At 44.3% G+C, this 24,581-nt stretch overlaps 1 long non-coding RNA gene across 2 annotated transcripts; it reads right to left on the bottom strand.

Annotated features, from left to right (window-relative positions):
• Positions 1-2,678: 2,678 nt before the first annotated feature.
• On the bottom strand, positions 2,679-22,442 carry LOC133475257 (uncharacterized). Of its 2 annotated transcripts, XR_009787770.1 has the most exons (3): positions 21,298-22,330; positions 20,192-20,301; positions 2,679-3,101 (listed from the first exon to the last, which is right to left on the bottom strand). It is a non-coding gene; the product is annotated as an uncharacterized LOC133475257 (long non-coding RNA). The 2 variants fall into 2 exon arrangements; XR_009787766.1 differs by having other exon boundaries at positions 20,192-22,442.
• Between the last annotated feature and the right edge of the window lie 2,139 nt (positions 22,443-24,581).

A 24,581-nucleotide genomic window follows, 5' to 3' on the forward strand; every position in this document is an offset into this window, starting at 1 on the left:
AAACACCAATTTATCAACTTCTTGGGACTGCCTACTGTTTTATTGCTGCATAATTGTTGTAAATAAAGGTTTAGTGACCGACAGACAGACCTGTCCATGTTTGACTGGGTTCTTTCCATTTCAGCCATTCATGCAAACAAACAAACTCATCCATTCCATTTGGAAGTTTTGTCCATGACTACGGCTCGCTAAATTCCTCAAAGAACACGCTCCTTTTCTTTGCAAAAGGAGGTATTACGACTCGATAGATTGCCCGAGCCCACGTTCACCCCTCGAAACACACCACAAGCGTTGACAATAATCCCACAGGTTTAACGGGTTGTAAACACGCCCCGATCTTAATCAAAGCGCTGTCGCGTTGCTTATTTATTTGTAACGTGCGTGTTCTGCTTGATTCTCCCTTCTCGTTTTCCCATTTTGACAAGCACTGATTCTTCCCAGCCGTAATTACATACACAGCCTCCCCGTTTTATCATGACTCACTTGCTCATGACAGCAAAAGCACAAAATCACTATATGCGCCATTTCGGCGTGTGTGTGTGTGTGTGTGTTGTCGTCGCTGTGTCTCTTTCCTCGTATTGAGAGAGAAGCCATCACACTTTTGAAAGTTCAGTGGTTATTGATGTGAAACAAATAATAATACATTGAGTACATATTTGCAATTGGAGTTGAAAAAGAACAAGAATGAAAGCTTGACAAGAGTAAGCGGATTTCTGAAAATCTAATTACACTTATTATATAGTATTTCATATACAGGGTGGGTCAAAGGTTGGTTGGCAGTGAATTTAATCTAATTATGATCAGATGGTGGGAGGTCGACGTAATTATCAAAACCATAAACCTAAACCGGTTTTAAAAATAATACATACATTAATAAATGAAAAAATTCATGTTTACTGTGTGACTACTGCGAGAAACATTCCCATTCATGTTATTATATGTGAATGAAGTTATTATATATACAGTGGGTATGGAAAGTATTTGGACCCACTTATTTTTTGTTATATTGCAGCCATTTGCTAAAATCATTTCAGTTCATTTTTTCCCCTCATTAATTTTTTTCAATCATTTTTTGGAGATTTGCTAAAAAAGCCAAAAGTATTCAGAGCCTTTGCTGTGAAACTCCTATATTGAACTCGGGTGCTGTCCACTTCTTGTGATCATCCTTGAGATGGTTCTACACCTCCATTGGAGTCCAGCTGTGTTTGATTATACTGATTGGACTTAATTCGGAAAGCCACGCCCCTGTCCATATAGGACCTTGCAGCTCACAGTGCATGTCAGAGCAAATGAGAATCATGAGGAGTGGCTTCAGAACAACTCTGTGACCGTTCTTGAGTGGCCCAGCCAGAGCCCTGACTTAAACCCAATTGAGCATCTCTGGAGAGACCTGAAAATGGCTGCCCACCAACGTTCCCCATCCAACCTGACAGAAGTGGAGAGGATCTGCAAGGAGGAATGGCAGAGGATCCCCAAATGCAGGTGTGAAAAACTTGTTGCATCATTCCCAAAAAAGACTCAAGGCTGTATTAGCTCAAAAGGGTGCTTCTACTAAATATTGAGCAAAGGGTCTGAATACTTATGGTTGTGTGATATTTCAGTTTTTTTTTTTAATAAATCTGCCAAAATTTCAACAATTCCGTTTTTTTCTTCTATCTTTTTTACTATGAACTGAAATGATTTTAGCAAATGGCTGTAATATAACAAAGAGTGAAAAATTGAAGGTGGTCTGAATACTTTCCGTGCACACTGTAAATAATTGAGTACATTTGCTGCACGCTTGATGATCTCACAGTATCGGACATCTTCTGCGGAGAAATTGTGTGCTCACAGCCAGAAAAGCAATGGTGGTAGTCATGACATTTTTTGAAGCATCCAAATTTGCTGTCGTGTATTAAACATGGTGATGGAGTGGTTGGTACATCTGCCTCACAGTTCTGAGGACTGGGGTTCAAATCCCAGCCCCGCCTGTGTGGAGTTGCATGTTCTCCCCGTGCCGGGGTGGGTTTTCTCTGAGCACTCTGGTTTCCTCCATCCATTTTGTTTACCGCTTCTCCTCACTAGGGCCGCGGGCTACCTAGGTACCCCGCCGCCCTCCGCCCGACGATAGCTGGGATAGGCTCCAGCACGCCCCCTGACGCAAGTGAGGATAAGCGGTAAAGAAAATGGATGGATGGATGTATAAACAGTAACAGTCCTCAAATCATTTCACCGTCACATCTCGCAGCATTCGATCACAATTTGTAGAGAGCAAACCATCTTTTCTTTACCAGGCTTCACATCCATCACTTCCTGACCGAGGCAAATGGAGATCTTAGCTGAGTGTTGCTAAGGACTTGCAGCCACATTTACAACAAGTCACACCTACAGATGGCAACGCGGCATTTGACGGTGCGAGTGGAAGTGGAATTTATAGTTTCGCCCGTGCCACACTTTGTTTTACTCCAGTGAAACTGTGCGATTGGGTGATAACGGTTCTACTGTAGGTACTTGGCATGCATGCAGTACAGTAATATGTATTGCGCAATTATTCGTTTTTAAATGAATGGGGTGTTCGCCTCATAAATAGATTGAGAATGCATTGAAACTCACTGGCGAACCAAGAAATAAGATTCCATGAGGCCTTTGTTGGAATGGAGTGTCTTTTATTGATGAAAGATTAGTCAGACAATCAAAGATTTGTATTTTTATTTGTTTTTATTTGGGGGCGGGGCATGCACTCAGAAAAAAACCCCAAAACAAAACATGCATTTAAAGCAACGCAGTTTCCTTTCACCATCATTCAAGATAACATAGTTTATATGTTTTTAAGTGTGGCTGTTGAGGCTCGTGTAACATGACTTTTCTGTACAGACACTGGTTCCTCATATTTTCATGTGCGTGCGTGAGACGGAGTGAGGGGTGGAGGGGGGTGGGGTAAGTAGTCGGAGCGATCAATGCACAGCTACAGCTGGTTGAAGGGGACCAAATCCATTGAACAGTTGATTTGGTTCCATTTTACCAGCTTTAGCAAAGCATTTACAGAAGCTGTTGGGGATGGGGAGGAAGCGGATTCTGGGACAGAAGGTCGCTGCATCTGGAGAAGCACTCCGGATGGACACCTGCAAGAGCGAGACGGGAAAAATAGGAAAAGTTGATTGTGGCAGCTGTATCAGAACAAGCATGCACAACACACACACACACACACACACACACAGTAAACACATGGTGGCTGATTATCAGACGTTGCCCTTGAAAGAGCATTTGTTTTGCATAGACGAATCATAAGTATACAAAAAAAAAAGGAATGAAGTGAAGATGGAGGAAGGAGATGAAGAAAATTAAGAGGGTAGTGGAATGCAGAAAGGCAAAGAGCAAACAAGATGAAAAAAGAAATCAGGTGGATTGTGTCTTTGTGTGTGTGTGTGTGTGTGTGTGTGTGAGTGTGTGTTTGGGGAGGACGGAGCCTTAAGAGATAAGAAAGGAGCTACATAAGTTGAGGCAACAATGAATTCATCACCTAAACTGCCAATAGCACGAATGAAGGCGCAAGCGGGACGGCAGGAGAATTAACTCTGATGACCTCTGGCATTGTGCAACATTTGTCTCGAACACATACACATACACGCACACGCACGCGCACGCGCACGCACGGCTTCTACATTTCTGTCTGGAGCGCCGCAGTGCCCAGATGACGCACTCGGCACTCTCGCATCTCCGGCATATCATTGCTGGCTCTGTTAGCCAATTGCTTAACATTTCATCGTTAGAGACTCAACTGTTCAAACAGCGTATTGACCCCACAACGCAAGCTGTCAATATTTTCCGGCTGAATACGTACATTTGTTTTCACCACATACTGGTGTTTAAAAAAAAAAAAAGAATTATGCGGAATTGTCTATCTGTGCATGAGTCTACTGCATAGAAACACCATTTGAATGTAGGTTTAAAAGGTGGTACCTTTAGTAGACCTCCCTGTACAGCATCAGTTTTCAACATTGCATGCAAAAGTACACTGGAAGTGGTTTGACATTGTAATATTTGGAGGCTCATTTGAGCTTATTGCTTTTAAATTCACACTCATCGGCAACAATTCCAGCAGCAAGATTAGCTTCATGAGTTTTGTAGGATTTCATACCAAAAAAAAAATAAAGTGTTTTTTTTGGTGTGGCAGCAATGCGCTCCCGTATAAAAGTGACGTATTTTTACAAATGTTTTTGAATGTGTCAAAAATATCAATCTTTATTAGTATTTGGGGTGATTTCATCTAAAAATGGACTCAAATTAGTAAACGTGTCCTACTTTTTGAGTCACCTCCAAAAGCTGTTTTATCGAATTAATGCATATTATAAAAAAAAAATAATAATATCAAACACTCTTATCAACAGTACCTCCGGCAGCAATGCAGCTGTTTAGAAATCAAATTTCATTTCCTGCCTGGTGTAAAACATCAGAAGCTATGGAAGCTGCGAGGGGAAGCATCACATATTTTTCATCATCCTTTATAGTGTGTGACACTATTTTCTCCTGTGTGAAATTACATTGTCAAGTTGTTTAACGAAAGGATTGAGCATCTTTGGCATTAAAAGAAATAACATTTGAATAAGCCTTGTGAAAGATTTAAATCGATAAAGGGAACCAGGAGTGCAAGGCGACAGAGTCATGGACAGTAAAGTTAAAGAGGACTGAAAAACTGGAGCAAAATATGAGACTGTTAGTTGTGCTGCTGTATTTTTAAGGGGATTTGCAGCAGCAGAATAATACTACTGTTTATTTAGGGGGGGTTGATGCCCCCTCTGAATTAGGCCTAACGACACCACTGCCTGATAATATTCTGGTGAGAATTTCCTGAGATAGATTTAGCATCAAATGTAAATCCATGTTTTCGTAATCGTTTTTTGAAAGTTGTATGTCAAATATTGTCGAATTTCCCAAAACTCCAAAACCTGGAAGACTGGAAGGCTATTTGGGCGGCATCACGTGCGTACGGTACATCCCTCCCTCGGGCCTCTTGTCTATTCTGGTTGTGTGCTGCCTACTGCATTCCTGGCCTTATATTGAAAGACAGTGAGGGAGGAGGGTTGGGTGGGGACAGGCGGGGGACGACGCAGTGGGAAAGTCAGTCAAGGGGGTCACGGCGGGAAGGTCATCCGCGGTGCAAGGTATCCCCGGGGACCCGCTGGCAGCGCGTGTTACGGAACAGCTGCCGGCCTACCGCCGGGCGCGCCGCTTCCAAGTCAGTCCCACAGCGGACTCTGTCACGATAGTTCACCGTCTTATTTTCATTTCGTGGCTTGACGCCAGAGCTCTCCAAGCCCAACTTCCCATCGCTCAACCCGCTCTGAGTGTCGGCTTGTGTTTTCCTTCTGCTCGCTCTCTCCTAATCAGGCCAAGTGGACCTCAGCGAGCCACCCGCTGTCGGGTTACAGCGTGACGATGTTATGGGCAAGGCCGGCGGAGCTCATATCGAACCACGACCTGATCGGGAGGCCTGGACAGAAGTCAGCCCGCTGTTACAAAAGAGTCATTAAAATCCACTTAAGAAGGCAATAATCATCTGTAATGCTGCATTGAATGGAGCACATATACACAAACCATCCTAATGACGATGCACCAATGTCTGATGAGAGTGTCTGCCGGTTGCTAATTAGCTTAATGCAAGGCCCCACTCTACTAATGAAAAAAAAGTTGACCTGCGGTCAGGCTGGAAGCTTTATCTTCGGGGCCCGGTTGTATTTATACCTGCTGGTCTTTCTCAGATAGGTTGAGTGAAAACAGAAGTGCTCTGTTAATATATATATATATATATATGTAAACAGCTACCACTGCAAAATGATCTTTCTTGCACTGTTGCACGCATTACTATGGTTTGGCAACATTACTGACCTTTGAGCTATACCAGTATTTGATTTCTTGAAATATTGCCATGTTCAAATTTACACTAATGAACACACATTTTTAAATGCAGCTCATTGTTGAGTGGTGTTTTTTTTTTTTTTTTTTAAAGATAGCAACACAAAAAAAGTTCAACATCTCTTTGGTAAGTTATTTTTGGGGCTACCAGTTTGATACGCACTTCTTCAATAACAAATTTGCTCAAATTGTTTTTTGGGCAACTTATTTCGTCGTCCACAAGCACCATATTCGTGACCACGATAATGCGCGAAGTTACCGGGATCCTTTAGAATACTGCTAAACGTTCAAATACTACCGCAATGAATGAATACTTTTTGTATATGTGGAAAAGTATGAAAACTGCAAATATTTATAACAGCCACAAACCACAACTTCTTGCTACAATTTCTTGTCGACTACATTAGGTAGTCAACGTAAAACATTGTCCACTTTTACACATTAGCTAGCCCTTCAGGCCACAATACTTCTGGCAAAGGAAAGCCAAAAAGAAGTTTGTGTTTACCTGTGTAACAGGTAAATACAGCCGCGTCAACACAATCTGACTTAACATTTGACGGTATAAATGTCAATCCAAACAAAATTCCTCCTCTTCATGCTTGGCAGAGGTAACTCACTTAATCAGAGCAAGCGACCGGAGCATCACAGAACAATTTTTTACTATCCGCTTTACGCTCGCTGAAGATAAAACACGTCTTCCGGATGGAAAAAAAAGAAATAAAAAAAATATATTAATATGTGCTGACCTTGCGAGGTCAACTCTGCTCAGGTACTGAAATGATACAACGAAAAACGGATGCTTTATCATTTGACAGTCCTCCGTGGGTTACTGCAGCCGATGATAATACTACTACTTTGCAGGGTCACCTGCTTGACCTTGTGCCACTGCTGTATCTGTCGCACAGTACATACAAACTAACCCTGTGAGCACTTTCAGCCGTGATCCTGAACACAATCTCAAATGCCCCAACAGTCGCGGGCATTACTGAGTGGTCAAAGCTCATACATGTTAATTATTGCAGTGTTTATAGTCTTAATTTTACCTCACAATGGTTTTATCCACAAAGATCTTTTTGTTCCTTACTTAACCTTTTAATCTCACGTCAACGCCCTAAAGACAATCAATAGCTATTTACATGATATATTTCATTATATCTGCTCCTCTTGCGGGAACACATTTCCTGCCTTTCTTTGAGGATGATCGCAGTCTGTAATTTATTTTAGTCCATTAAAACACTGCAGGAATCAAGAGTCTTTATTGTGCTACATGCACGGTAAGAAGGATGCAACAATATACAATTCTGTGTTTGCTGATACTTCTTCACCTCATTCATTTTGGTTATTAGACATAAGGTGTGCGAGAAGTAAAGAGCAGCATATATAGGCAGGCCCACTATGCGCACCGTGCATGCTGCAACAAAAATGAGGACATTATTACCTCTGCCAAGGAGATTTTCTTGCACTTCCATGTGCTGAATTGTGTCGGTTCAAACTAACAGGAAGAACGACACGACAGATGCCTCAATAAATCATATCTCCATGTATACAGCATATCAGCTTCAACGAGACAAGTATGTTATCTAAATCCGACCAGCATTGACTCGTGCTTGAACACGTCGTCAACACACCGGAACCCCATCTATAACTTTAATGACAGAAATAAATACACGACAAAGACGAAAATAACGGCTCTGCCAATGTTGCCGTGATTGTGCTGCGCTCTGATTTTATGTGTTAAGAAAATGCTGAGAGGAAGTTTCCAACACGGTGGAAATGGTGTTGTTTAAAGATGCTCGAGGGCGGCCAATTATCTGATGGTAAACTCAACTCACATAAGGCTATGCACTGTATTTATATTTATATTGCACATCGGGTACACAGCAGATAAAAGGGAGGCATCTTGAAAAGCTGGGGAAAGCTTTGCTTTCTCTTGTGAAATGAGACTGGATTAAGAGGTCGAAGAAGGGCCCCCACAAAGTTAAATGAAACAACCTCAGGTACTACATTGGCACGTTTTGGGTGTTTTATTTGTATTTTTGTTCTTCAAGGATTTCCTTCACTGTCACTGTAGGGAAGATGCAGTTTCAATTCACGGGAGAGCGACGTCACGATCCACACTCTGCAAGCTGCCGCAACCCTGCCGTTTGTCTTCACCTTCCTCTCTCTTCCAGTGACTCTTATTCGCATGCTGAGCACGCTCCCATGCCCCGCCCCCCGCTTACAACCAACCACCTCTTCGACTTATTTCAGCCTTGATTCATTAAAGGGTGCAGCGGGGTCACATAGGTGTACTTGATATACATTCTGTCCAGTGCAGTTTAAAACACGGCTTTTTTTCTTCTTTTTTTTTTTAACCTCCCCCTATTGGTATGAAGTGGAACTGTATAAGTACTGGCGACGTACAGTTTTAGTTTTGGGAAATATGTGACGATACAGTTGCAATACACTCAGTCTATCAATTTTCTATAGCGCTTACCCTCACTAGGGTCACAGGTGAGGGAACACCCTGGACTGGTTGCCAGCAGATCGCGGGGCACATTCAGACAAACAAGCGCACACACACTCACATTCACACTGATGGAAAATTAAGCGTTTTCCGTGAACCGAACATTCATGTTTTGGGAATGTGAGAGGAAGCCGGCATACCTGGAGAAAACCCTCACAAGCACGGGGAGAACAGAGCGAAGGCGAGCGCCTGTTGGCCGGGTCTGCACCCATGGGGCCTGGCCGGGCACAGCCCGAAAGGGTAACGTGGGTCCCCCTTCCCATGGCCTCATCACCTGTGGGAGGGCCATAGGGATTGGGTTGGCGATCCAATCCCCGGCTACAAAAGCTGGCTCAAGGGACGTGGAACGTCACCTCTCTCACCTGGTGAGCGAGGTCGAGAAGTTCCGACTACATATAGTCGGGCTCACCTCCACACAGAGCTTGGGCTCTGGTACCAGTCCTCTCGAGAGGGGTTGGACTCTCTTCCACTCTGGAGTTGCCCACGGTGAGAGGCGCCGAGCAGGTGTGGGTATAATTATTGCTTCCCGGCTCGGCGCCTGTACGTTGGGGTTGACCCCGGTGGACGAGAGGGTAGCCTCCCTCCGCCTTTGGGTGGGGGGACGGGTCCTGACTGTTGTTTGTGCCTATGCACCAAACAGCAGTTCAGAGTACCCACCCTTTTTTGGAGTCCTTAGAGGGGGTGCTGGAGAGCGCTCCCGCTTGGGACTCCATCGTTCTGCTGGGGAACTTCAATGCTCATGTGAGCAATGACAGTGAGACCTGGAAGGGCGTGATTGGGAGGAACGCCCCCCCCACCCCCTGATCAGAACCCGAGCGATTGTTTGTTATTGGACTTCTGTGATGACCACGGATTGTCCATAACAAACACCATGTTCAAGCATAAGGGTGTCCACACGTGCACTTGGCACCAGGACACCCGAGGTCGCAGTTCGATGATCGGCTTTGTGGTCGTGTCATCGGACTTGCGGCCGCATGTCTTGGACACTCGGGTGAAGAGAGGGGCGGAGCTGTTAACTGATAACCACCTGGTGGTGATTTGGCTTCGATGGTGGGGGAAGATGCCGGTCCGACGTGGCAGGCCCAAACGTATGGTGAGGGTCTGCTGGGAACGTGTGGCAGAATCCTCTGTCAGAAGGAGTTTCAACTCCCACCTCCGACAGAACTTTGCTTATGTTCCGGGGGAGGCAGGGAACATCGAATCCGAGTGGACCATGTTCCGCGCCTCCATTGGCGAGGCGGTTGACTGGAGCTGTGGCTGTAAGGTAGTTGGAGCCTGTCATGGCGGCAATCCCCGAACCCGTTAGTGGACACCAGCGGTGAGGGATGCCGTCAAGTTGAAGAAGGAGTCCTATCAGGCCTTTTTGGCCTCTGGGACTCCTGAGGCAGTTGATGGGTACCGGCTGGCCAAGCGGTTTCTAAAGGCTCTGGATGTTGTGGGGCTGTCCTGGTTGACACGCCTCTGCAACATCGCGTGGACATTGGGGACAGTGCCTCTGGATTAAGAAGGGGGACCGGAGTGTGTGTTCCAACTACAGGGGGATCACACTCCTCAGCCTTCCTGGTAAGGTCTATTCAGGGGTGCTGGAGAGGAGGGTCAGTCGGGAAGTCGAATCTCAGATTCAGGAGGAGCAGTGCGGTTTTCGTCCTGGCCGTGGAACAATAGACCAGTTCTTCACCCTCGGCAGGGTCCTCCAATAACCGAAAGAACGAGATCCCGGATACAAGTGGCTGAACTGAGTTTCCTCCGCAGGCTCCCTTAGAGATAGGGTGAGAAGCTTGGTCATCCGGGAGGATCTCAGAGTAGAGCCGCTGCTCCTCCACATTGAGAGGATCCAGATGAGGTGGATGGGGCATCTGTTTTGGATGCCTCCCGGACGCCTTCTGGGTGAGGTGTTCTGGGCACGTCCCACCGGGAGGAGACCCCGGGGACGACCGAGGACACACTGGAGAGACCATGTCTCTCGGCCGGCCCGGGAACGCCTCGGGATCCCCTCGGAAGAGCTGGATGAAGTGGCTGGGGAGAGGGAAGTCTGGGCTTCTCTGCTGAGGCTGCTGCCCCCACGACCCGACCTCGGATATGCGGAGGAAGATGGATGGATCCATATATATATATATATATATATATATATATATATATATATATTCTCATTATAACATATTAAACCTTATTTATGCATAGTGACAGTGTGATTAATTACATTTGCACGCCTATTCATGGTTTGAGGTGTGTTCACTTGTTTCACACTCACAAGTTAATGCGCGGTTACCGTTATATCCGCAAGGGGGGAAATGTGTTCACTATTCTACAAAATGGAAGCCATAAGTGGTCCGACAGCCCTGGGCCAACACACACACTCCCGCTGTTAACACTAATAAAGGGTTGTTCTTCTTTTTCTTCTTCTGTTCACTAAACCTCCAAGTTATGCCGCATTTCTTCTGTTGATTCAGCGCTTCTTGCAAGTATGGAACGTTGACTCGTGCAGACGGTAATCCAGCTATCATATACAGTAATAGCCTCGCGGCTACAAAATGGAAGCAATTATCGCAAAGCACACAACGATCCGGCGAACAGATCACAACGCATAACTCTTTATGGCTTTGGGAGATTTATTTTGAGGGACCCGTGCTCATGCTCACGGTAATTTATGCCCTTTACGACCTAGCTCTCATCCTGTATTGTTTTTTTCGCTTTCTTTTTTTTGGGCGTATTGATCATTGAATCCATGTCTTTCTTATTAGCTAAATGCACACAAAAGTGTTTGAATGTTACTTTTTCTTATTTTCTTTTCAATCCTTTTCTATCACACTCAACACATATACAGTGCATTTCAACTTCTATTTCTGTCTCTCTTCCTCCGACTCTGCACTCGTCATCTTTTTCTCTTCTCCTGGATATTTGCACTTAGTGGAGGGCAGTGGAGGGCCCGCTCAGCATCTTTGGATCTCTCAAATGAGGCGCCACGGCAGGCAGGACCTTGGAGACTCAATAGTCATTCATAGCAGGGACATAGCAAGAGCAACATATTTAAAAAAAAATTTTAACTGAGGCCCATCTTGTTAGTGACCAAGTTAGCGTGACTGTCTTCAGATTCACAGCAACGTACGAACTACGTAACCATCTTTTAATCTCGTCGCGTACACACGTAATGTGAACATATGTCTGTCCAATAACATGCAACATATCCATCCATCAATCCATCAGTTTTCTAAACCGCTTATCCTCATTAGGGTCTCAGCTTTTTTTAAAATGTTATTATTATTTTTTTTTTACATTCACATACTGTACACAATTACATTGTGTAAAAAAAAAAAAAAAAAAAGATCTTCAAGCATTTTCTCCCTTCAAAAAAATTCAAGAGGATGATTTAGCTTGTGATTGAGATTCAATTCCTGGTTAGGAAAAAGTTTAGTTTAAAACAAGAAATACCATGATTGTATAGGTGTAGGTAGTATATACCAATCAGAGGAAAGCCAAATATGGACAAAGCGGATACAAAACTGGGTCAAACAGAAGTAGATGTCAGAGGGGCCTTTTGTTGACACTCACAAGTGTGTGAAAATTTTTTGAAATGAAATTGACACTTTTATACTAAGTCCGTGTTAGAGAGTCGCTCTATGGAGGTCTAAATAACCAAAAATACAGGACCTTTAAGTCACACTCAGAAATTCACATAATAAAAATTGGGTAAAATCAAGCAAAGGCGCTTATATTCCAATACAGTGGACCATACAATTATTTGAATGCTATTTCAAGGTTAACATGACTGTAAAAAATTCAGAAAATGAGGATGTGGGCATTAAAATGCACATGTTTGCGCAAGCGGGCAGCCCCACTGTGCCCTTTAATGACTTCACAACATCAGTGCATAACATTATCCCCTGTGTTCTCCCTCATATCTTCTATAATGGACCAGCTAGCTCTGGTGTCAGCAGCATCGCGTGACGTGTAGAAAACACTCGGGGGAGCCCTTCATTTCAACTCCGGCTTACACAACTGGTTTTTGAGTTCATTCTTTCTCTGCACTATGAACAGTACACAAGCCATACAAAGCTGCCTACGGAGCTACTCAGTGTATCCCACTGGGCTGGAGGATGCATTGGATTTACAGTCGCGTGTAAAAAAAAAAAGTCGCCACTTTTGATGATGATGGCGATGACGATGACGATGATGATGATAATCCAGACTCACACAATGATGCCTCACAATTGCCCACACTATTCATTGAGTCCACAGTCACATCCGAGTGGCGGTAAGCTACCTGTGTAGCCGCAGCTGCCCTGGGGCAGCCTGACGGAAGCGTGGCTGCCATTCTGCGCCGACGGCCCCTCCGACCACCAACAAACAAGCCGCACTCCCTTTATGTGCAGAACACGTGCTGAAAGTACCTGTACAGTAATTCAAGTTTTACAACTTTCCTTGTGCACAAACACATTAGAGCATCTATCTATCTATCTATCTATCTATCTATCTATCTATCTATCTATCTATCTATCTATCTATCTATCTATCTATCTATCTATCTATCTATCTATCTATCTATCTATCTATCTATCTATCTATCTATCTATCTATCTCTCTCTCTCTCTCTCTCTCTCTCGCTCTCTCTCTCTCTCTCTCTCTCTCTCTCTCTCTCTCTCTCTATCTAGACAGGCACACGTGCACGCACGCACGCACGCACACACACGTGTTGGGGAGAGGTTGGGTTTTGGCAGTCTAATGGCGTTTAATTCAAGCAGATGTCTGTTTAATTGATTGAAACAAATGACCTCACCATTGATCCCAATCCCAGAGTGGGGACTGATCGGCTTCTTGGAGGTAGTTACAGTGTGTGTGTGTGTGTGTGTGTGTGTGTGTTTGTGTTTGTGTATAGGTGTGTGCGTGCGTGCGTGCGTGCCCGCGTGTGTCAAGCAATGGGTTGCTATTCCACTTTAATCGTATGACTACGAAGGCTGAATGATGACTCATAACTGACTAATTTGATTTCTGTATAGTCTGTGTATTTTTTATTTTTTTTTTGGATCAAGTTCCAAACTCCAAATAAAAACACGGTCAATCTAGATAACGATTGTGTCATTGAGATATTGGAAGAAAAACAGCGACAATCCATCACGGTAGCTGCATTGCGTTACAGTCGTCTTGCAAACAAATATGAAAGTAAACATTTGCCCAAACTCTCCATCTTTCGTTGTCATTTAAAGAGCGAGTAGTTGTATTTCCTTTTGAATTGATTCCAATAAATAGCTCATTCGACACGTGTATGTTAATTAGGAATATTAAATTGTTGCAATATTGCATGGACGGTTGATAAGGGTTTCATAATGGCAAAAGTTTGACTCAAACTAATTGATTCTTCCATTGCAGCCAATGAGACAAATTGATTCTGAATTTGAACAAATCAGATTCCGAGCGGCTTCTGTTTGCACGATACTGACGTGGCCACCCACAGAATTGAAAAAGCATCAATATAATCAATCAATCAAATGAGATTCACACAGGGACTGGTCCTTAAGAGTCCACACTCCAGATGTGGCTCAAAAGATGGGCAAATATTGTGTGCGGTCAAAGACAGGAGTTTATTCATCAGCTTTTACGTTTCCAGGTTGTTGTCATGCATATCTTCCTCGATCGCTGCAGTTGTAGCTGCCGTGGGATTTTCTTCGCGTGTAGGCTCACAGATGGGGAAGCAGTCAAGCGGCCGGTACCCAGGCAGTGAGGGAGAACAGGGAAGGAAGGTCGGGGCATCCCTGCGTGCGTGTAACGTACGTGTGAGCGTGCGCGCATTGCCGTTTCGCTAGCAAAGGACCCCCTCCCGCATCCAGTCATGCGGCTATGGCTGGCTCAGCACGGTGCCGCAGTCAGCATTGTTGCATATTTAATGTCCTGATGAGAGCTTCCACCTGCTGACACAGGAAAAGTGACAGAACAATACCCGCCCCTCGACGAGACCTAGCCCACCCCTTCCGTGTAATACACAGTCAAACGCCAGCGCAGAATACCACATCAATCCAGTCATCGCTCTCTCCACCGTGACGGCCTTCGTGCGCTTGCGAAATATCTTCTCAATGGCAAGTGAATCCTGCATCGGTGGTTATTTCTCATTTTGCTCATTCCCATCGTTTGATCATTGTTTTAACGGTCACTGTCTGATTGCATTTGGAGTATTAAAGCCACTTGAGAGAAAACTTTTCAAGCTCTGGGAATACATTCGTAACAAAGTTTCAAAGTTCCTCATAAAAAGTCGTGTTGTTATTAAAATGAAGTTGCGTTACAAGAACAAAGTCCTAATATTCAAAAGTATGACGTGATAACGCTGCGAGAATTAAATAATAATGACACAAAAATATCGCTATTTTTCAATTTTAATTATTAAAAATTGCAAGCGAATGAAAATAAGATGGACTGTAATCAGAGTAAAGTCACAACATGATGGAATATATTCATATGTTAAGAGCTTAAAGTCATAATATTATAGTTGTCATGTTACAAGAATCATATTTTGATTCCTCATGACATTAGTATGAGTCATATTTTGACTTTTTGTGAGGTTTTTTTTGTTTTTTTTTTGATACTTAAACCCAAACTGGGTGACATATAACAAAGACTGCGCATTAAGTGGAGCGCAGTGTTTCAATTGTGCTCAATATTGTTGATTGTTTAAATGCGAGATTAAGCTTTAAACCAGGCCAGAAATTGGAACAAGGCGCCGACAAACAGGAGTCTAATCTTACATGACGCGCTCTTCCTTCCCTGGCGGCGTGCTCTTGGACCATGCCATCCATTAAGCAATTATGCTATTCGAAAGCTCCCCGGTAGCACACAATAGAAACATGAAGTTTACTTTGAAAGCGATACCCCAAACATCTATGGCACGCTAGCCGACAATGCTGATTATAAAGTGCTGTTGCAGCATCTCCGCTTTGCGACTGAATATTTCTGCTGCACCTTATTGTCTCGTTTTGCAAATTCGATGACATATGATACCACACATTCTCCGGTCACAATGGCGCAATCATTTGATGATTAACAACTAAGTTGGTTGTTGGTTGTCAAATGTCCCGACCTGAGATACATACTTCTTTACATTCCATAGCTGCTCTTGTTCATATGGGCATATAAAGAAGTATGTCCCCCAAGTGGGCCACAGTCCTTGGTGACATCAGGTCCTGCTTCCTCGAATCCCACCCACCCACGGGACATCCGTCCATCCATTTTCTACAGCTTATCCTATCCAGGGTGTGGCTAATTGGAGCCTATCCCTGTTGCAGTCTTGGGGGTCTGGCTATTATGCAGTTCCTGGTTTCCCCCCCAAATTATCAGAGCGATCGATCGATTTTGTAATATGTTTGCCTCTTCCACTAACACTTCCAATTACATCACTTCAAACTTCCTTTTGCACTCGATCTCCCAAATGTTTCGTGGTGACTGAAAGCCTCCTTTAAATACAGGATATGAGCTGTCGGGATGTTTCGTGCGCAACTATCACCAGGTCAAGCTGCAGCCCTTCTCTTCTACAATTCCCCAATAAAGTGGCCTTTCGTATACAAATGGCTCGGCCATCCCAGCAGAACTCGCTGCTCGTCTGCTCGGCCACTAACCACACGCGTAATCCGTTCGAGCGAACACGCAATTCAGAATCTTCGTAAAACTATCGCAAAAGCTACAACGGTGCTGTGGTCCGACATTACTGTATTGACTGTGACACGCTCGATTATGCGCAGGCTGCACACACAATTGGGTGTGCCCTCCCATTTTTCAGACAAACGTTTTCAGCATTTATACAGAAACACTAATATGATTCTTTAAAAAAAAAAAAATCAATAAAATCTACCACTATACTCTGAGATCGAAAGCTCCCCAAAATATTTGTAAAATACATCCATCCATCCATTTTCGGTACCGCTTTATCCTCATTAGGGTCGCGGGCGTGCTGGAGCCTATCTCAGCTATCTTCGGGGTACGCCCTGAACTGGTCACCAGCCAATCGCAGGCCACATAGAAACAAACAACCATTCGCACTCACATTCATTCACGCCTACGGGCAATTTAGAATCTTCAATCAACCTACCACGCAAAGTTTTTGGGATATGGGAGGAAACCGGAGTAGCCGGTCGGGATTTGAACTGTGAGGCAGATGTGCTACCCAGTCGTCCACCATGCTGAAAAAAAACAGTTCAGAAAATATTTTGTGTTAATGGTCGCCAAAGCTGCACGAAAATAATGTGCATTTACAATTTACCTAGGGACTAAAGATTTGGCCTAAAGCGCTATGATTATATTCAACTAACAAATGAACCTAAATTGACAGAACTGCATCAAACAGGTCAAAAGGTTTTAGGAATAAAAGCCGGAGGAATGACGTATGGGCCAAAACTCAAGTCAAAAATCGCTACTGTAACTGACAAACTAACCCTGCGGGACTAAACCGAAAAATAAAGAATGAAATATTCAAGAGCAAACTGAGTACTAGAGCTAAGAGCTAAATCTAAGGCAGTCATATGAAGGGATAAATGAGGTCTAAATCTACAAGAAAGCTGAGAGTCTTAAGTATAGCACAAACGCTGTAGACGACCTAAACTAAAGATTTCACTGTGGACTGCAACTGAGAACTACGCTCAGATGCGGTCCAAAAACTGCAGGACTCCAACCTTTGACTAAACTGTTAAAGGCTAAGGCTGCGGTATTCAAACTAAGAGCATAGGACAAAAGGTGCAGGAGTATACTGAGGGCGGAAATGCAGATTTAAGCCATAGGACTAGAAATTGCTGGGCCATAAACTGTGGAGGACGATGCATTACTTGCAACATCTGGTGAGCTTGTCATCAATCTGCATTGTCACACTTTCACCTTGAGTGTCACAACTCGGTAGTGAGGTGTGTGAGTGTCGGGGAGGAAAATGAGGGAGATGTTGCACTTACCGACTGGCAGATGTTGGATTGCACCACCTCGCCACACACACACCCCCTCCCCAACTATCCCTCTCCTCCCACTCCCTGATGCATCAGGGCAGAGTCGAGAAGAAAGGAAGGAAGAAATGCTTTACTCTCCCTTTCGCTTCCTTCGCCTCTGCAGTCTCTCTTTCTCTGGTTGGAAGACACACTCTCATTCTTGCTTAAAAACTTTTAGTCCCGCGCGGAGCAGCACACAAAATATGCCAAATGGTGCATTGCAAAATCCGTAGCAGATACCTGATGATGACAGTGCTGATGCTGATGACGATGATGACATTGACAGAATTGGGGGGGGGGGGGCAGGCAAACGCACGCACACACGCACAAGCGCATACCATTTTCTCAGGGATCAATACCAATGTATAAGCAAACGTAAAAAGGCTGAATTGTGCGTTTAATGAATTGAACCATCGCTTCATCAAGGCACTTAATGCCCGTTTGGAAAGAAAATGTTTAAGGGTCCGGTGCCAAATTTGCCCGCGTGTTAATGTGCGTTTGTGAGATTGAATTGGATGAACAGCTGTGACTGTGTTTGCAGTTGTGCTCCTCCGTCAAGTATTCGATTGCGCCCAGAGAACATTTACAGCTATGCAGACGATACCTTGAACGGCAATATGAAACTGCTGACATATTCTCATGAATAACGCTCATGAAAAATGGCAAGTGTATTTTAATCCGGGACATAAATAGACTTACAGAAAGATTGTGAAAATTGCTTTTGTGTCAAATTTGTGTCATGTCCTGCGCCCCAGGCTTTGACCATAAATTGGGTCAGCGTATCGACTCCACCTGCACAAACTATACGAATATGTCATCCCCCTGTGCCCCCACTTTGTTTTTGTTTTTTGTAACACTGTGTGAATAGTGCCATGGGGACAGCGCACTTCAGGGCTGCCCGCCCAGTTATTAAACTAAAAGTCTCTACCGTAAATCACACTGGTCCTTTCTCCTTCCTTTCTTCCTTCCGTCCGTTCTCCCAGGCAAGGAACAAATGTTGAGTCAATCAACGAGTCAACGAGCGTCGAGTCACGTGTGACTCGAGCTCGCACTACGACAAATGTGAGCACGTCCAACTGTCCCCGCTTTCCAAAATAGATTTGAAAGTGTGACCAGTTCACAAATCACTTCAGTGCAATACGTAAAGTACAGCAAAAGAATTCTCAGGATTATGGAGGCACAATTGACACCGGCTGACAACACCCCGGACTGGTCGCCGGTTCATTACAGGGCGGCGGACGGAGAGACAAGCAACCGTTCACTCTCACGTTCGCAATGAGCGGAAAGGGACCCTTCACCGCCTGCACCGACGTCAGGCGAATATACATCGGTGACTGACCTGATATCGCATCTTTTGAAATGATGAGAATGATATCTGGAAAAATTGTTGGAATAATGTCAAAACGATGACTTCCCCTAATGGGTCAGACACCCAGAGCACAAAATTCAATCCGTATTTTACTGTTTTTCTCATGATTAAAGGTGGGGTTTTTTTTAAATCAGAAAATGCAATCGATAAAAGTGAAACTATATAAATGAAATATAGAAACCCAATTGTCGCCTAAGCTTTAATGCGATGCACCCCTTTATTTATCAACCCTGAACTTGTTTTTTTTTTAAAAAGTCTTTTGACATGGTTTTGTACTTTACTTTTACTTTGACAACACTTATATGAATTATTTAGAGCACACGAATCGCATTAAATTGTGTACGCAACGGCCGTTAGAGATGCACTTGGCTTTCAACTCACAAGCAAGCCCAAGTCAGCAAAGATGGATTCTCTTTCTTTATGACATGATCTGCAGTCATGCTCAATCGGGATGAATATTCCAAATGTAACTCCACATTAAGTTTCACATCCACTCTGGCTAGCACCAGCACACACGGAGTCCCTGTACCCTGCGTCCACTAACAGCTGCGTGTCGACTATAAGCGGCGCAGCCGTGCCAGGCTGCGCCCGATGGGTTCTCGGACACCTGACACTTTGCCACCTCCGCCATCTCCGCAGGAGCTTTGACAAGACAGCTGACCACCGCTGATCTCCACGGTATTCGCGACGCGGGTAAAATTAGAGCGTGCAAGTGAGGGAGCGGAATGGGAGGACATGCATTACGCTTTTAGAAACTTTGCTTCAAACTATTATTAAACCTCTCTTCCCCCTTGTGGAGATTCTCTCTCTCTCTCACACACACACACACACACACACATGCGTGTCTGTGGATGAAGATGTGTCGATTAATAGATTGAATTAAGGTCACACTGAGCTGTGAGGCAACTTTGCTTTGGATTTGGGTGAAGCATCTTAAACATCCCTTATGGGTCATACTTTTTGTCCGAGTAGAAAAATGAACGCACAAATACGTCATCGTGATCAATGGGATTGGTGGCGCACCTCGCCAATAAATGCACACACGGGGCCACACGGTTGACTTAAGCACGTCGTTTCTTACACTTTCTCAATTCTGCAAGTTAAAAAGGAAGGTAAACCTGCGTAGTGAGCTCGTGCATTTTTAATATGCATGTGTGAAGCACAACAGCGGGACTATTTAAGCTAATTAGAACACACAAACACAACCCTTGACCTTTTCACCCCAACTACATGTGCCGAGGTGGCGTTTTCCACCACGTGCACCGCGCGCCGCGCTTATGCGATAAATCTGACACACAGGGTGTCTTAAATGTATGGAAAATTAAGTGCAAGTCACACACATCGACGCCTGAGGGGAGTGATTTGATAGAAAATTCCACTACACGGTGACACACACAAACGCATGTAATGAGCGCAAATGCTTAATAAGTCCACTTTAGGAACAGCAAGCGAATGAAGAGACACTTCCGCACCTACCGGAATCAAAGTGGTCCAGATGAGGCTGGCGGCCCGTACGGGGTGAGGCGCTCGCTGCAGGCGGTGGCTCTCCTCCTCCTCCTCGCTTGGAGCTGAATCAGCGATGGAGACTTTGAAGATGCGGAGAGGAAGAGGAGTGAAAGAGAGGACAGGAGAGAAAAGGAAAGGGTCATGGGACTTGCCTTGCCTCTGTCTCTCTCTCTCTCTTTCTCTCTCTCTCTCTCTTGCTCTCTCTCTTGCTCTCTCTTTAAGGTTATAATGAGAGAGGAGGAGGAGGAAGGAAGGAAGGAAAGAAAGAAGGGGGAAAACGAGGAGGTGGAGGGCAGAAATTGATGGCAAAAAAAAAAAAAAAAAGGCGCCAATAACCACTGAGAGGTTTGTGTAAGAGGAATGGCTGTGAAGTGATGACTGAGCAGGGAAATGTGTCAGCTGTCCGTCCACTGCGGACAGAGGACAAGCAGACGAGGTGGCCGAGGAAGGAAAAGGAGGAGATGGAGCGAGATAGTGAGCGAACGCTGACGGAGCTGAAGGACAAATGGGGACGTGAGAGAGGCGTGCAAGTGGCGAGGGGGGGCGATGGGTGAGGAGAACACATGGAGGATGGAACGAGTAAGACAAATCAAAGAGGACAACTATTTGGCAGTATGAGAAAGGTAAGAGAATGGTTAATAAAGAGTTCCAGTGTGAGCAGATCAAAATAAACCCCCCCCAAAAAAATCAAATACATCTTTTGGGCTGCAAATCCCGGATACAAGTGCATATTCAGGATTTTTTTTTTTTCAGATATTGACTTAATCGAATAGAAAAATAAATAACATACAGTAATTTTCAGAATAATAACAAACAAGGATTTATACCACAGTGTGGTATAAATCCTTGTTTGCATCCTTGTTGTTTGCTGTCCTCCTTCAGTATAAATAGCGGAACATGTCTTAAGTAGATTGTTATAATCTTGCACACAAATAAACATACAAAAAAAATACTATAGAATACATTAATGCATAGAATATAATTCAAGGTAGGTTTATTTGCCAACTAAAGGTTGTATTGCAATAAATCATCCGTAGCACCGACTTCTCTGACAAATAATCTCAATTATTGCTTACTCTTTTTGTTGGCCTTCTTGTCCTTTTCCCATCATATTCCTCTTAGTCATCGCTTTGAAAAAAAAAAATCCTTTAAAACAAAAGGTGATAATAATAAGTCATAGCCTCCGAAATGAATCAATTATCAATGTGAAAAAAAAAAGCTTCTTGGCCACTATTTGATCAGCAGAGTGTTACAAATTGAGCAAAGCAGGTTAGACAGAATGGAGTTAAAGGGTGTATATTTGGGAAAGGGGGACAAGCAAGAGAGACAGAGAGAAAGAGAGTGAGGTGGAGGGCGATCAGAGGAAATCCCATCTGTCCTGGCATTTTTATACCAAGGTACCAGCGAGGGGCGCACACCCCTTCGCCAGCCGGCTACCCTGGCCATGTTACACAGCCTTATTTAGTGAAGAGTGGCAAAAAATAGCCTCCCGAGTGGCGCTGGGAGTGTTTGGGGGTGGGGTGAGGGCGTCAAAGTGGGAGTGACCGGGCGGGGAAGCCTCGAGGTGAGAAAGAGCGTCAGTCAATGAAGCTGCTGCTGGTGGTGATCCTCACCGTTCAAAGGAAGTGACAAGGGAAAACGATATGGGGGGGCTGTAAGACTTTGGAGGAGTGTGAGATGTTTGTCCATTGATCCAGAAGAACATTTGTGGGGTCAGAGGTCACTGATGTTGGACCTGAGAGAGAGCGTGGCTTGCTTGTAACACTCTTTTAGTTCATTCCTGTTGTGTTTGATGCGATTGAGTTCAGAGGTTCTGTAATGAAGTTTCTGTAATTTAATGGGAGGCGCAATCGTGCGTGCGCCCGGAGCGGGTTAGACCGGTGTTCATAATTTCGTAGACCAGAGCAGCTCGGCGGATCTGAGAGTGGGCAGGTTGCGCCACTGTGGGTGTGTTTACGGCAGACTTCAATCAAAGCCAATCAAAGCGGCTCCTCTCATTCCCTTGAAATGGCGCAATGACAGCCTCGAAGGAGACATCTCTGCGCAAGAGGAGGATGCGCAATCACAGCAATCCGTGCGTGAGTGGAGCGTTGTCACTGTTCTCGGCCTGTGTGGCAACAGACAATGTGAGCGGGTACACAGAATGAGCTGGTGGTAACCGCTGGTGACTGAAATATGTCCACGGACCTCAGTATCTGGCTACCTGTGCCCTGATCAAATTCACCAAAATCACGTTAGACTAGCGGTCTACCTTGCACCTTTAAATTTAGATCAGCTTGACAATATGGTGGGGCCATATTGTCACTCCGGCTGGCGCATTTCAAAGGACACACTGCCGTTGCGCCGGAACGCCCAGATCCAGAACAGTCTGCCAAAGTGGCAAACACGCGCAGTGAGCCTCGCGCTTGCACGAAAATCCAAATCCGCTGGCATTTGTGCCCCGTCGCAGATGCTCTGTCTACGAAAACAGAGCCCTTAATATCGCAGTGTATACTCTGCCACAGTGACGGTGTAGTGGTTCACTCATGTGACTCTGAGCGTTGGTTCAGTTCCCTCAGAATGTGTGAGTGGGAATGATTGTCTGTCTCTATATGTGCCCTGTGATTGACAGTAAATGTACCTTTTGCCAGAAGTCAGCTGGGATAGGCTCCAGCTTACCCATGACCCTGAACAGGATAAGTGGTCTTGAAAATGGACGGATGGCTGTATCACATGGGTGATGGTTCACAGTTCTAAGGTCCATCCATCCATCCATTTTCTGAGCCGCTTCTCCTCGCAAGGGTCGCGGGAGTGCCAGCCAATCGCAGGGGCTCTAAGGTGTATTTTGTATTTCTCACATGTACAAAGTAAGCCAAATGTGTTCTCTGCATTTAACCTGTCCCCCAGGAGCAGTGGGCAGCAAAATCCAGATTTTGTGTCAGCACCTTGGTCAATGAAGCCTGGAAATTGACCATACACATTGACAGTAGTTTTGGGGTGAATCTCAGACCTCAGGAGATCATCGTTGTGGAGTTTGCATGTTCTCCCTGTGCTTGGATGGTCCCCCCTTGTTTCCTCCCAAGTTCCAAAAACATTTGTGCTTAACTGGGGTCTCTGAATTGCCTAAATTTGTGAATATGAATCAATGGGCTATGTTGTCATTTGACCCCTGGAAATCAATTCCAAATCAGCCTGATGCAATACTGGCTTGTACAAAGGGACAGAAACATATCTGTCACGTCAGTCTCAGATGGTCTTCTTCAGTGCTCGGACACCTCCCGTGCTTTGTCAGTGCTGCAGACACGCTCTCTGTTCAACATGTTTGTTTGTTAGCATTTTTACACATATACACATTATACACATAAAGTACAGAGTAATGATTTGAAAGTAGAGTCCCAAACATGTGTGGGTCTATAATTTCATCTTCATTATGGAATGTCTGTTTATGTCTAGGCATATAATAATAATAAAAATAGTAATACATACGTAATAATGTATGGAAGAGGTTTGTTGCTCCCATTATGCAGTCTTGTAATGTTTGTGGAAATAAAAAAATAACAAAAAACATGTATTGCAGATTAAATCTTTCTGGCATGAAAGGCGCTTTGATTCAAAATGGGTTAAATCTAAAAATAGTTCCAGTACAGTATATGCCAACGCATCAAATGTTGCATCTCACCATCAAGTATATACCTGGAGTATATCGTATATATATAATTTTGTGACTCGCTAATCCGGGTTGATTAACATTTAGTCTGAGGGTAAATCTCCCGTCCGTCAGGCAAAGGCATACTGTACGATGGAAACAAATGTAATAAGTCGCAAAACTGCTATTTTTGTTTTGTTTTTTTTTGCTATATACATGCATGACTGATGAAAAGCTGCAATCACTGCTAGTAAATACCTAAATATTTACTTTGTTGTTGTTGTTTTTTGCCCTTCTCCTCACCCTCTCAGTGATGTTCAGTCATGAAAGTTCCCAGGAGACCATTTCTTGAGCTGCCGTGTGAAATGGCCTTGGAGATTAATGTTATTTGCAGCATTACCTGATGGCAGGGAAGCAGAGTGGACGCACCGTACGGATCCCTTTAATCTCTCTGATGGTTGCCAGCGGCAGACCTGCAAAAAGTAAATGTGAAATGAGAATTTAAGACCCAGGGGGCAAAAACAAAGGGCCAAACGAATGTGTGACAGAAACAGTATTTGACAGTATGAGACTGTATTTTGTGGTAAACTGTACACACTATTGATATGACAATAGGCTTACAGTTTTTCTGTCAAAACAATATTCAGGTGACCAATTTGGGGAACTGCTTCGTTCCAGCCACCTGACCTTGAGCTTCATCAACCGCAAGAACCAAACTGTCTGTTCACAAACAGT

This window comes from Phyllopteryx taeniolatus, chromosome 1 (genome assembly GCF_024500385.1).
Source record: "Phyllopteryx taeniolatus isolate TA_2022b chromosome 1, UOR_Ptae_1.2, whole genome shotgun sequence".
NCBI lineage: Eukaryota > Metazoa > Chordata > Actinopteri > Syngnathiformes > Syngnathidae > Phyllopteryx > Phyllopteryx taeniolatus.